At 44.5% G+C, this 13,707-nt stretch overlaps 1 pseudogene; it reads right to left on the bottom strand.

Annotated features, from left to right (window-relative positions):
• Positions 1-3,828, bottom strand: part of LOC132892218 (UDP-glucuronosyltransferase 1A1-like) — a 41,471-nt pseudogene extending 37,643 nt beyond the window's left edge.
• Between the last annotated feature and the right edge of the window lie 9,879 nt (positions 3,829-13,707).

The raw sequence follows: 13,707 nt of genomic DNA, 5'->3' as shown, positions 1-13,707 counted from the left end.
GGATGGGGACACGGTCATGGGTGAAGAGGGTGTAGAGGGTGGGGCTGAGTACACATCCCTAGGGTGTTCCTGTGTTCAGGGTTATAATTGCTGACATCAGGTTCCCTACTCTGACATTCTGTGGTCTGTTTATGAGAAAGTCCAGGATCCATGAGCAGAGTGAGGTGGGGAGACCAAGGTTTATGAGTTTGTGCACCAGTTTATGGGGGATTATGGTGTTCAAAGCAGAACTGAAGTCCACAAAGAGCATCCTGACAAGCATGTTTGGGTATTCCAGGTGGGACAGGGCTGCATGGAGTGTGATGGAGACAGCATCCTCAGTAGATCTGTTTGCCCTATAGGCAAACTGGTGGCTGTCCAGGTCTGCAGGAATGCTGTCTCTGATGTATGACAGTATCATCTGCTCAAAGCACTTCATGATTACTGGGTTGAGGGCAACTGGATGGTAGTCATTGAGGCAGGTAACGGTAGATTTTTTTGGGATAGGGACAATGGTGGTGGACTTAAGGCAGGTGGGAACTGCAGCTTGTTGTAGGGAGAGGTTAAAAATGTCTGTAAAGATTCCAGCTAGCTGGTTGGTGCAGTACCTCAGTATATGGCCTGACACCCCATACAGGCCAGATGCTTTGTTGGTGTCAATCCTTCTCAGGGTAAACCTCACCTGGTGGTGCTGAAGAGTGAGTGTTTGCTCCTCCCCAGACTGAGTTCTGTCTGCTGTTGCCTTGTTGTGCTGCTTAGCAAAGCGGGCAAAAAAGCAGTTCAGGGTGTCTGGAAGATCCCTGTCCTGGCTGACCAGTCTGGTGTAATGTTTGTAATCATTAGAGTTTTGATACCTCTCCACATGTTCCAGAGGTCTTTGTTCTCAAAGTGACCTTCTATGTGCTGTCTATACCTGCCTTTGGCCTCTCTCTAATGCCCTTTCTAAGGTCTCTCCAGGCAGTTCTATAAGTCAGCATGTCTCCTGACCTGAAGGCAGTATCTCTCATCCTGAGTAGCAACCTCACATGGCAATCAAACTAAGGTTTCTGATTAGGGAACACCTTGATGGTTTTGGTGCTCAGTACTGTTTCAGTGCAGAAATTAATATAGTCCAGGATGCTAGAAGTATACTCCTCCAAATCAGCCCCCTGCAAAAATACCTCCCACACTGTATTCTCAAAACAATCCTGTAGTGATGTAACAGCCTCCTCACTCCTTACCTGTACTGTCTTCACAGCTGGTTTGGCTCTGCAGACAACTGGTTTATAAGATGGAGTTAATGTCAGAGAGATGTAGTCTGATAATCCCAGGTGTGGAGATGGTACAGCTTTATATGCCCTCTGGATATTTGTATACACTTGGTCCAGGATGTTTTTATCTCTGGTTGGAAAGCATACGTTTTTGGCTGGGAAGCAGTGGTCGATATGCGTTAGCTCATAGCCTAGTCTGCAAGCCACCCCTCTTACCCCTTTTCTGCCTTCCATCCCAGCGCCACCTCCAGCGCCTCCCAAGTGGGTAGAGGATCTCATTCTCGAGCCTTCCAGGGTGCAGGATCTCCAGAGGAATGGTGTCCAGTCCATCGATGGTATAGACCCAACACTGTTTTCTGATGACAAGGAGTTCAGTTTGCTCATAGGTGACATGAGCATCCAATGCATGGAAAAGTACACAAAACATACATAAAATGAGAGTGCTGCTATCCAACAGAGAGCACCAAGCTGCTGCATACATGTGCACCACCATCTTGCTGTTGTTCTGCAGAGGATAATCTTGTTTCCTGCTATGAGCATGTTCTTGACCCTCTGAGAAAATGGCATGACATCAATGTTGTCTGTAAATAAGTGAGGGATGTAGGATGGAGGCAATGGGCACTGAGCTGCTTCTAGATCCAAGCCACAAGGAAGTGCATGGAAGAAATTAATTGCAGGAAGAGAGAAAGCCTCAGCAATGATGGGGCCACAAGGCAGGAAAGGATCAGTGAGCATGAGGTTAAAGTGTTCCTCTTGCAGGTTCTACATTAGGGACTCGTCATACAGCAGTGCCTCGCATCCTTTCACCTGCATGTTAGTGAAGCTGAGGAGCTTGGCAACATTCTCCAATAAGTCAGAGAACTGTGGTGCTTTTGCAATGCCATCTTTTATCATGTTCATGCTACCATCCAGTTCAGCCTTGTGTAGGGAAGCTTAAAGCTCCAAGCGGTGTACGCATCAGAGCCTTGGATCAACATATTGGTCTCAGGAACCAGAACCACTATTTCATGTCCTCTCCGAGACAATTCCTCCACCAGGATCTTCATACTGAGCCAGTGGCTACCATCCACAGACATCACCAGGACCTTCCCTTCTTCCACTGGTTTCAAAAAGCTGTAAAGATAAAGCTGCAGCCAGAGAGCTGCAAGAAGACGAGACAGAGTGCATTTGCATAGAGTGCTTCAAAAGTTTTGAATTAAGATTGAAGGAACCGGATTTTGCAAAAAAATGTAGAACAATGTAAACTAAGAAGCAGGATTGTGAGAAGAACAGGCCTGGCACTCAAGCTTTTAGCATTCCTTCTGAGCTTCTCTCAAGCACAACAGGAAGTATGAAACCCTGGGATATAGGAGGGGCCTTGTGGAGGCATATGAGATTGCATGCAGAGCAGGTGTGTATGTATGAGCGTGCGTGTGTGTGTCCTTGAGCTCCAATCACATAAATCCAGTGGTCTAACATTATGAAGTCCACAAAGTACTTAAAGATTTCAAAAGATAGTCTGACAGCCTTTTACACAAAGACACAAAGTACTCACTTTTCCATGTTAATCCACTTATTAACTTACTTCCACTTATCCTTCTCATTCCTTACCAGATCTCTGAGCTAATGAGCATGTGTCTATTACTGCTGTGTAAACAAAACACAATCAGGCTCAGAAGAACCCCCCCCCCCCCTTCAGTGCATGGGCAGGAACAGCATTGCCTCATATTTCCTGATGACTGTGTGGAAAGGAAAAAGGAAAGAAAAGGGGGCTTTCTCCTGCAAAAACATTAAGGATATAATAATAAGAATACATTAATCCAGGGGTGGCACGGTGGTGTAGTGGTTAGCGCTGTCGCCTCACAGCAAGAAGGTTCTGGGCTCGAGCCCCGTGGCTGGCGAGGGCCCTTCTGTGCGGAGTTTGCATGTTCTCCCCGTGTCTGCGTGGGTTTCCTCCGGGTGCTCCGGTTTCCCCCACAGTCCAAAGACATGCAGGTTAGGTTAACTGGTGACTCTAAATTGACCGTAGGTGTGAATGTGAGTGTGAATGGTTGTCTGTGTCTATGTGTCAGCCCTGTGATGACCTGGCGACTTGTCCAGGGTGAACCCCGCCTTTCGCCCGTAGTCAGCTGGGATAGGCTCCAGCTTGCCTGCGACCCTGTAGAAGGATAAAGCGGCTAGAGATGAGATGAGAAATTATTCTTTTCAATACTAAAATATGACATATTACCTATACCTCTGGAATACTACACATACAACATTAAATGTACCTCTAAAGAGATAACGGTACAAAGGAAATTACTGTGGTAGAAAAAGGATGGCCCAAATAGGACGGACATCATGGAACTGACCAGAACAGCAATGGAAAATGAGCTATGGATCCTGAGGAAATGCAGCAGTGGGTGGTCAAAAGTGACAACTTATCAGGGCATGCAACTCCATCAAGGCAAGGCAAATTGTGGCCAGAAGGACCAGCTGCAAACTTGCACTGCACCAGCAAATCCGTCAGGAAGGAGTAAGAGCCAGGTTGAACACCATAGTGTGACTGATTCCAACACTGGAGTGGGCCAGAGGCAGGAGGAGCAGCCTCAGAGACTAACAAGTGCAGAGCCCCCAGCATGAGCACCACAAAGAGACAACCAGCAATGATCCCACAAAATCAACACAAGAACGTGTGAGAAGCCAATTCAACAACCCAAAGTGAAGTGACCTAAAGCCAATGACAAAAAGACCTGGAGAATCTTCTATGAGAACCTGCACACAACCCTCAAGATGTCTCTCCAAGGCAGCATAACTGGCAAGCTAAACCCCTTCAATATGATCATCTACGAAGAGGGAAAGCAGAGATTTGGAGAGATGAGTCAGAGGAAAAACTTTCCCAGGAAAATGGGGAGGTGAGAGAGAGAGAGAGAGAGAGAGAGATACTCAAGCTGGTAAAGGAGAGGTGACTACTCAGGAAATCTTGGAGAAAGGAGAATGAGAAGGAGGGTCTGAAGGTACTCTGGGCAGAGATCAAATGCAGGCTTGCAACTTTGAAAAGGCCAGAATGTATCTGGAAGCACAGAAATAAGAAAGAGAAGGAGAGAGTGAGATTTTTCTGCAATCCCTTTGAGTATGCCCAGAGCCTGCTGGAAGAAAAGAAGAGTGGAAAGTTGGAATCCACAGAGCAGGAACTTGAGGAGTACATCAAACATCAGCTAGATGACAGTAAGAAGTACATCCCACTCAGCTTGCCAGGGTATGTGCCCCCTCCTGCTGAACCAAGTTCCCACTTTGACACAACACTACCCAAATGGACTGAGATTCAGCAGGTGGTAGGCAGGGCAAGATCCACCTCAGCACCAGGACCAAATGGTGTTCCATACAGGGTATACAAGAACTGCCCCATGGTGCTGTAGTTATTATGAAAGCTGATGAGTGTTGCCTGGAAGACTCAAGCCATCCCTTCAGAGTGGAGCAGAGCAGAAACCACAGAAAGAACAAGATTCTAGTACCATCAATCAATTCAGAGGCATTGCCCTACTGAATGTAGAAGGGAAGTAGAAGGGAAAAAATAACTTTTCAGTGGTGGCAAAACGGATGACCAACTACCTCTTGAACAACAACTATACTGACACCAGCCATATACACCAGTTACCAGATATCTTGACACCAGCTGCCAGAAGGCAGGTGTCCCAGGGTTCCCTGGCTGTGAAGAATACTCAACCATGATCTGGGAGCAGATGTAGACAGCCAAGCATGAGAAGTCAGATCTCCATGTAGTCTGGCTGGATCTAGAAAACGCCTATGGCTTGGTCCCCCATCAACTCATCAAATTTGCGCTTGAGTTCTTCTACATCCCATCTTGTGTCCAGAGCCTGGTATCCAGCTACTTTGGCAGATTGTATGTCTGCTATGCAACACAGGAGGCTACATCAGGTTGGCATCAGCTTGAGAAAGGCATCACGATAGGTTGTTCAATCTCTCCCATCCTTTGTACATCAGTCTTCATCCTGATTGGTAGAAGACAAATGGTTAGAGGGGTCAGATGTGGTGGAAAAGTGTAATAAAACTTCAGGCTTGTTAGGAAGAAACAAACAGAAATATGAATTTATTGAAAAGATGAATTCAAAGTATTACCTCTGCCAAGGGGGCTTTCTCAAATGAAAGAATTTTCACCCAGAGAAGAGCACCCTGCCTTCCCACACCCATTGTTATATACTTGTCAAAATAACAATAGCACAACAGAGATCTTCTTAATCTCAGGGTGTCCAGCCTCGGCACCCTCTCTATCACAAAACACTGTCTCTGCACATACGCATGTTTTACTAACCTAGAAAATAGAACATAAACAGCATTCTTCATCTTACATACTGTAAACATGATACACAGTGTCTTACCTTCTAAGTATCTAAGAGACCTGAGTTCTCTAAAAGTTATATTCTTCCCCTATACAGTGTCCTTTTAAAGTTTACTTTTCTAAAAATCACTTAAAGCATAAGAATAAATCTAAAAATTACATTTTCCTCTACACAGATCAAAGTCTGGCCAATGACTGCCAGTGCTAAGGTGTTATATGGATGATATCACAAACATTCTCCAAGCAGTGGCTTGTACTGCAAGGCTCATTAAAAGACTGGAAGAACTTCTCACATGGGCCAGAATGAGAATCAAACCTTCCAAGTCTTGCAGCCTCTCAATCCAGAAAGGAGTCAGGAATGATAAAATCTTTTTCACAACAGGTAGAGAGAGGATTCCTCTGTTGGTGGAACAGCCTGTCCAGAGCTTAGGAAGGCTGTACACAACTGACCTATCTGACAAGCATACAGCTGCCTCAATCACTGAACAGCTATCTGATGGCCTGGAGAGGATTCAAGTCAAGTCAAGTTTATTTGTATAGCGCTTTTAACAATAAACATTGTCACAAAGCAGCTTTACAGAATTTGAACGACTTAATATGAGCTAATTTTATCCCTAATCTATCCCCAATGAGTATGCCTGTGGTGACGGTGGCAAGGAAAAACTCCCTCAGATGACATGAGGAAGAAACCTCGAGAGGAACCAAACTCAAAAGGGAACCTATCCTCATTTGGGCAACAACAGTCAACATGACTATAACATTAACAGTCCTAACATAAAGTCAGCTTAGTTGATGCTATAAACCCCCCACCGATGGAAACCCAAGTGCAAAACCGTTCATGACAACCACAGTCCCAAAGTCAGCAAGTCAACTGCAGTCCTAAAGTCAGCAAGTCAACTGCAGCCCCCAGCCACAAAAGCACCACCGCAAGAGTCCAGAGCATCCTCCAGGTGCAACCCCCAACTGAATTGGATTGACAGAAGCCATCTACTAGGGAAGTTCAAAGTCCATTGCTATCAGTTCATGCTATTCAGGCATCTCATTTGGCCCCTCAAGTTATGCAAAATCACCACCTCCACAGTATAGTGGATAGACTGCAAAGCCAGCAGCTACATCCATAAATAGCTGGGCCCACCTCAGAGCCTCTCCAGCATAGCCCTCTTTGGAAGGAATGCTCTTAAGCTGCCACTGACATCAATCACTCAGGGCTACTGACAGGAGAATGGCAAGGCTCATTTTAGATCTCAGAGACTTGTCTGATCCATCTTTTCAGAGCTTCAAGACCCCAGTTCGAACTGGGAGAAAGTGGAGAGCCAAGCAAGCAGTTGACCAGGCCATCAGCCAGCTGAAACACCTTGAGATCATTGGCAGGACATAGTCAGGGACAGCTGGCCTGGGGTGGGGTACAGCTCTCAAAATCTGGTCCAAAGTCATGAGGAAGGAAAGAAGGGAGCTGATGATTTCAGAAGTAGCCAGGATGGAGGATGAGCAATGTAACATCAAAACACTCAGCCATTAGCAGCAAGGAGGCTGGACTATGTGGGAAGCAGTTGTCACCAGGAGCATAAGTTGGACTGAGATGTGGAGGATCCCTCAAGCTAGGCTAAGCTTCCTAATCAGATCCACTTATGATATGCTCCCAAATCCCAGCAATGTGTGTCTGTGGTATGGTGCAGTGAAAACTGCTAGCTCTGTGGTGTCCTGAATCCAACTCTGCAGCACATCCTCTCCAGTTGCAAAACAGCAGTGGGCCAGGGTTGGTACAGGTGGTACCATGACTGAGTTTTGTGAAAGCTCACTCAAGTTCTGGAAACCCACAGACTGGAAACAACCAGAGACCCCCACCATCATCATCATCATCATCAAAATGGCTGATCCGCTTTGTTGGAGAAGGAGGAATGGTACAGAACACCACATGAAGGGTGAGATCAGCCTTAATTTCTGGGTGCAAGTGGAATCTGAGGGTGGACCTCAAGTAGCAGCTTAAATTCCTGCTGGAGATCACCACAACCCCCCTGTAACCAGACATCATCTTATGGTCCACCACAGTCTGGACAGTTATCATGGCTGAACTCATGGTCCCATGGGAGGGAAGGATGGAGGTGGCCTTTGAAAGGAAAAGAGACAAGTATACAGAGCTGGCAGCTGAGTGCAGAGGGGCAGGATGGTCAGCTGTCATCTACCCTGTGGAAGTTGGCTGTCAGGGGTTTGTAGGAACATCAACCCAGTGCTTCTTGAGGAACATAGGAGTATCTGGCCCCAAACTCAAAAAGGCACTCAAGGACCTTTCAGAAGAGGTGCAACAAGGCAGCTTTTGGCTTTGGCTGAGAAGAAAGGATCAGCCATGGGGAAAACAAGGATTCTAAGGTCAGCTGCGGGGGATGGTGGGGAGACATCCCTATGATTGCTCCACCACCATGAGATGTTCTGGGATTAATGGAGCAAAACATCAAGGAATCAGCTGAGGTGGCTTGGGCATCTCTTTTGGATGCCTCCTGGATGCCTCCCTGGGGAGGTGTTCCAGGCATGTCCCCCCAGGAGGAGGCCCTGGGGAAGACCCAGGACACACTGGAGGGACTATGTCTCTCAGCTGGCCTGGGAATGCCTCAGTGTTCTTCCCGAGGAGCTGGCTGAGGTGTCTGGGGAAAGGGAAGTTTGGGCTTCCATGCTCAGATTGCTGCCTCTGCTACCCGGCCCTGGATAAGTGGAAGAAGATGAGACAAGACGAGAATATCAATGAAGGGTGGCTCCCAGCTGATGACTGAGTTTATGCTGTTGATGATGGGTCTGAGTGGAGCTCCTTCCTTGTGAATTTTGGGGAATCCATAATTGGGGAAATTAAACAACTGCTTCACAAGTGCATGGCTCAATGCAGGACAGCCAGTTCCACAGGCCAGGACTCTGCAGTCTATCTTCATCTCAATAACAAAGGACACTTGTTTCAGGACTGTAATGTACACATTTTAGCCAGAGAAAATTGGTCATTTGAAAAAGGAGTAAAAGAAGCCATCTTTGTCAACCTGGAATGACCATCACTGAACAGAGGGGGTGGTCTGAGACACTGCTTATCACCAACCTACAATTCAGTCCTTGGCATACTTCCCAGAAAACTGAATACACATCCTCACCAAGACTCAGCTGACTTCAATGACTCACATGATGGCAGAGAGAGCCAACAACCCACAGATCACCCTAATGACCCTCTAGGCTCCTAACACCATTCACACCCAGCCTCAAGTGACCCTAACAACCTACAGAAAGACTGAAAGGGTCAACGACCCATTTGACCTCAATGATTCTCCTTAGAGTTGCTTTTGGTCCACTAAGGATAAATATCTGGAACTCCCCACTAGTCAGACAGAACAAAAGGAGCCTTTTGGATGAGACGTGAAATGTCTTCAAGGATTGCAGGCAAGTCCAGTTACCTTCTTTAGCACCTGCAGTTGTCAGCGATTAGTCAAGTTTATTTGCATAGCGCTTTTAACAGCAGACATTGTCACAAAGTAGCATTACAGAAAATTAAAGACTTTAAACATGAGCTAATTTTATCACTAATTTATCCCTAATGAGCAAGCCTGTGGTGATTTTGGCAAAGAAAAACTCCCTCAGATGACATGAGAAGGAAACCTTGAGAGGAACCAGACTCAAAAGGGAACCAATCCTCATTTGGGTGATTTGGGAGATTACTTAAGCTTTGATTGAGAGCTTGAGCAGTATACTTGGTGATGTCTTTATGTCTCTCCCTCTGCCTGCAGAAAAGCCTACTCACACATCTCTTCCAGGTGATCAAGTATTAGTGCACAGCCAGAATGAGAGCAGCTGACAAGAACTGCTGTCCTCACTGACTCCCAGCCACAGTGAATACATGCAAGTCATCTGAAAGTGTGCTCCATCATCCCTAACTCCTCTCATCTCACCCAAAAAGACAGGAGCAATATAGCAATCAAAAAGTCCTTAGGGGACCTCATCTAATGTCACCTTTGACAGGAGTGATTCAACAATCAAGAAATCCTTAGGGGACCTCTTCTTATCTCACCTTTTCACATAAAGTATACATATAGTAATCTTTATCTTAGCTTTCTCATAACACTCACTTATGGCCCATATGCTGGCATGACTTGTGAATGCCACTTATATAGCCGTCCCATAGTAAGACCTCAAACTTAAGGACAACCTTTCAGGATCTCAGAGGGCATTGCTAGAAATATATGTTTGGCATGTTTGAAACAGGTACAGTCTATCCTGATTGCTACTTGTTTTGGCTAGTTAAAGCCTTGAGGTTTATCTTCGCTCGCACATTCTGCTCTCTACTTAATGAAGATTATATTGACCAGTAATGTCTTTCTTCTTTTCAGAAGATTATGAGCCTGATGGGTGATGTAATGGTACATAATGTCTCTCTTCCTTCATATAGTAGTGTAGTCTAAACCAGTGATGTAATGCTTCATCACCCATTTCCGTTATACATAGATAGCTTTGTCAATTAAATCATCATCCAATCACATTGCTACAACACACTATTGAATGTGAATATATACTCATGTTTGTCCTACAATAAAATGAGAAACATCTCTGAGCAGCTGTGTCTGTGTCAGTGATTGTTTGCTCCTGGATCAATCTGTGAGGCAGTAGAGGGTCTACGTATATTCTGAGATCATCCTTTGTCAATTCAACCTCCTTCAGTGCAGACAGATCAAAACCTATCATTATCTCATATTTTGAGCCCCATATCCAGGATGAAACAAGCAGTATCCATGAATACATGAGGAAGACTGCCCCCTGGGATTAACTGCTAAGAGAGTGCCTCATTCAGCAGAAGACAAAAGGTAATGAAGAGGAAGAGAAAATATCATAGAATACTAAATCCATCCATAGGGTGTATCATTGTCAGATTCTCTCTGGGGTTCAAGTCAGGTGTGTTGGCTGGTCAATCAAATACAGTAATATCATGGTCAGCAAACCATTTGGTAGTAGTTTTGGCACTGTGAGCAGGTGCTAAGTGCTGCTGGAAAAGGAAATCACCATCTCCATAAAGCTCATCAGCAGATGGAAGCATGAAGTGCTCTAAAATCTCCTAGTAGATGCTGCATTGACTTTGGACTTGATAAAACACAGTGGAACAACACCAACAGATGACATAAGAAAAGATAAGAAGACCTTTATTATCCCACAATGGGGAAATTTCCTGTTTGCAGCAGCAAAGTAGATAGCAGCAGAAGAGGACACATCAAGCCACACAAGTTTATTCATTCATTCATTCATTTTCTCTAGCCGCTTTATCCTTCTACAGGGTCGCAGGCAAGCTGGATCCTATCCCAGCTGACTACGGGCAAAAGGCAGGGTACACCCTGGACAAGTCTCCAGGTCATCACAGGGCTGACACATAGACAACCATTCACACTCACGGTCAATTTAGAGTCACCAGTTAACCTAACCTGCATGTCTTTGGACTGTGGGGGAAACCGGAGCACCCCCACGCGGACACAGGGAGAACATGCAAACTCCACACAGAAAGGCCCTCGCCGGCCCCGGGGCTCGAACCCAGGACCTTCTTGCTGTGAGGCAACAGTGCTAACCACTACACCATATATATATATATATATATATATATATATATATATATATATATATATATAAAATATTTGAGGCACCTCAAATCATCACAGACTGTGGAAACTTCACACTGGACTTCAAACACTTTGGATTCTGTGCCTCTCCACTCTTCCTCTAGACTCTAGGACCTTGATTTCCAAATGAATTGCAAAATATACTTTCATCTGAAAAGAGAACTTTAGAGCACTGAGCAACAGTCCAGTTCTTTCTCTCCTTAGCCCAGGTAAGACACTTCTGATGTTGTCTCTGGTTCAGGAGTGGCTTGATATTACGAATGTGGCAGTTGTAACCCCTTTCCTGAAGACGTCTGTGCATGGTGGCTCTTGATGCACTGACACCAGCCTTAGTCCACTCCGTGTGAAGATCTCCCAAGTTCTTGAATCAACTTTTCTGACAACCCTCTCAAGGCTGTGCTCATCCCTGTTGCTTTTGCACCTTTTCCAGCCAGCCTTTTCAGCAATGACCTTCTGTGTTTTACCCTCCTTCTGGAGAGTGTCAATGATTGTCTTCTGGACAACTGTCAAGTCAGCAGTCTTCCCCATGATTGTGGTTGCATTTGCTGAATTAGACTGAGAAATACAGGGTGTTTACACTGTTTTACTCAAACTTTAAATGAAATACTCTGTCATATTTTGATTTTTTTTTTTTTTTTGCACTGGAGACCATAATTATCAAAATTTAAATAAAAAATTGCTTGAAAAAATTTAGCTTATGTGTAGTGAATCTAGAATATATTAAATTTTCACTTTAATAAATAAGTGATGGAAAACATTGAACTTTTTGCATGATATTCTAATTGTTTGAGATGCACAGGCGTTGGTTTTGCCATCTCCAATCAGCTTGCTGCTCAAGATATCAGCTCAACACCAGTCAGCAACAGAATTATGTCATTACATATACACCTGAGGAGAGGTTACTATCTAACTCTCATTAGTGTATACGCGCCAACCATGCTAAGACCGCACGAAGAAAAGGAACAGTTCTACGAAAAGCTTGGCATATCTGCAGCTGAGAAAGACAACCTCATCATTCTGGGTGATTTTAATGCATGTGTTGGTAAAGACTGAACATCATGGCTAAATGTTGTCGGGAAACATGGTGTCGGAAAGATTAATTCAAATGGTCTCATGCTCTTAGAGTTCTGCACCAGATTTCAGCTCAGTATCATGGGTACAATGTTTCAGCTAAAAGACAGCTTAAAGAATACATGGCAACATCTGCATTCAAAGCATTGGCACCAGCTTGATCATGTACTATCTAACAAGGCTGCAAAACCATTTGTTACAGTGACAAATGTCAATCGAGCAGCAAACTGCTTCACTGATCACAAGCTCCTTGTGTCTGAGTGCCTCTTCTCTATTAAGAACAAGAAGAAAGGTTCCAAACCACCCAAGAAGCTTGACACATGCATGGATGACAACAAGAAAGCACTGCTGGAACAGTTTCTCGATGACAAGTTGTCTACTTGTAACACAGATTTTGATGAGCTCAGAGATGTTCTTCAAAATCAAGTCAAGTCAACTTTATTGTCAAATATGCTATACATGCTCGACATACAGCACAGATGAAATTTCAGTCCTCTCTGACCCACAGTGCAAACAGGTAATGCAATAAATAAAAATAGAATAACTTAAATAAACAATATAAACAGTATAAACACTCTAGATAAGAAATAAATGCAGCTATAAATGCATAAATAAAATGCATAAATAATAAATGCAACTAACTATGTGTTTGGTAAGAAGAAAAGGGTGCAGAAAGACTGGTTTGATGACCAGGATGAAGAAATTCAAAAACTGCTTCAAGATGAGTCTGGACAGACATGTTTTGAGAAGGCGTATTAGTGAGCTCAAGAACGGTTGGTTTCAACAAAGAGCTGAAGAAGCAGAGCGGTTTTCTCAGGAGAAGAACCAAAGAGAGTTCTATGCAACTCTAAATTCCGTCTATGGTCCAAGATCTAGAAGTTCTCATTCAGTGAAATCTACAGATGGTGAACTTCTGACTGCTCCCAATAGGATCTAGAACAGATGGGTTGAACATTTCAATGATTTATTAAACCAACCAACTGATGCTGATTTCAGTATCTTTGACGATATAGACCAGTTCCCAGTCATCGAAGCAATGGTCTGCCCAATTGAAGATGATGAGCTTGATCTAGCTCTCAGTAACACTTGACTAGGAAAGAGCCCAGGTCCTGACAGAATTCTTCCTGAGGTACTTGTGTATGGTGGACGCTGCCTGAGATCTTTCCTACTCATCCTTTTTAATATCATCTGGGCTACAGAAATCTTACCTTTGGACTGGATCAATGCGATTATTACCATACTGTTTAATAAAGGCAACAGAAGCCAATGTGGAAACTACAGAGGCATATCGCTACTCAGTGCTGTTGGTAAAGTCTTTGCGGACATTATTTTACAGAGGCTACGTCTGCTAGCTGAATCCATATATCCACAGTTGCAGTCAGGATATCGTAACGGAAGAAGCACAATAGATGGTATTTTCACGCTTCATCAGCTGATGGAAAAAAACAGAGAGCAGCGCAGA

The sequence above is a fragment of the Neoarius graeffei genome, chromosome 9 (genome assembly GCF_027579695.1).
Source record: "Neoarius graeffei isolate fNeoGra1 chromosome 9, fNeoGra1.pri, whole genome shotgun sequence".
In the NCBI taxonomy this organism is placed as follows: Eukaryota; Metazoa; Chordata; class Actinopteri; order Siluriformes; family Ariidae; genus Neoarius; species Neoarius graeffei.
The sequence above is the reverse complement of the archived record's forward strand: the minus strand, read 5'-3'. Positions and strand labels throughout refer to the sequence as shown.